The following is a 1,480-nucleotide window of genomic DNA, read 5'->3' on the forward strand; positions in this document are numbered from 1 at the left end:
ATTGGTGTGAGGTGGAATCTCAGGGTTTTTTGGTATGAATTTTCCCTGATGATTAAGGATGTTGAACATTTTTAGGTGCTTCTCAGCCATTTGAAACTCAAGAAGAATGAAGACCAAAGTATGGATTCTTCCATCCTTCTTAGAATGGGGAACAAAATACCCATGAAAGGAGTTACAGAGACAAAGTTCGGAGCAGAGACTGAAGGAATGACCATCCAGAGACTGCCCCATCTGAGGACCCATCCCATAAACAACCACCAAACCCAGACACTATTGTGGATGCCAACAAGAGCTTGCTGACAGGAGCCTGAAAAAGCTGTCTCCTGAGAGGCTCTGCCAGTGCCTGATAAATACAGAAGTGGGTGCTCACAGCCATCCATCCATTGTACAGAGCACATGGTCCTCAATGAAGGAGCTAGAGAAAGGACCCAAGCAGCTGAAGGGGTTTGTAGCCCCATAGGAGGAACAACAATATGAACTAACCAGTACCCTCAGAGCTCCCTGGGACTAAACTACCAATCAAAGAAAATACATGGTGGGATTCATGGCTCTAGCTGTATATGTAGCAGAGGATAATTTAGTTGGTTATCATTAGGAGGAGAGGCCCTTGGTTCTGTGAAGGTTCTATGCCCCAGTATAGGGGAATAACAAGACCAGGAAGCAGGAATGGGTGTCTTGGGGAGCAGGGGGAGGGGATTTTCAGAGGGGGAACAGGGGAAGGGGACAACATTTGAAATGTAAATAAAGAAACTATCTAATAAAAAATTTAAAAGAAATTGATCTTTCAGATGTTTAGAGATATATTGGCACATAGTCATGGTACGGCAGTGAGCTAGGTAAAGCAATCTTTATCACGGATATCATGTGCGCTACTGTGTTCATTCTCTTTTTCCACCTGTGATGGTTTGTATATCCTTGGACCAGGGAGTGGCATCATCTGGAGATGTGGCCTTGTTGGAATAGGTGTGACCTGGTTGTAATGGGTGTGTCACTGTGGGTGTGGGCATAAGATCCTCACCCTAGTTGCCTGGAGGTCAGTCTTCCACTAGCAGCCTTTGGATGAAGACATAGAACTCTTCAGCTCCTCCTGTGCCATGCCTGCCTGGATACTGCCATGCTCCCACCTTGATGATAATGGACTGAACCTCTGAACCTGTAAGCCAGCCCCAATTAAATGTTGTTTTTTTATAAGACTTGCCTTGGTCATGGTGTCTGTTCCCAGCAGTAAAACCCTAACTAAGACACCACCCCTGCCTCCAACTTCCCTTAACACAGACAGGTAGACAGGAAGCACACCAGCAGAAGAGACTGTATCATAAGGTCAAGAAAACATTCTCTCTGCATCATGGGAAACAAGTAAATATGGGGCCAGATACCATGGTGCCTGAGCAAGGCCTCGTGTAAAGTAATGAATAGTCTTTCTTATGGAATCACAATCTTTCCAAAGAAACTAATCACAATATTAAAAATTTAAATCCTT

This window comes from Mus caroli, unplaced genomic scaffold, assembly GCF_978045245.1.
Source record: "Mus caroli unplaced genomic scaffold, Mus_caroli_1 scaffold_8, whole genome shotgun sequence".
Taxonomy (NCBI): domain Eukaryota; kingdom Metazoa; phylum Chordata; class Mammalia; order Rodentia; family Muridae; genus Mus; species Mus caroli.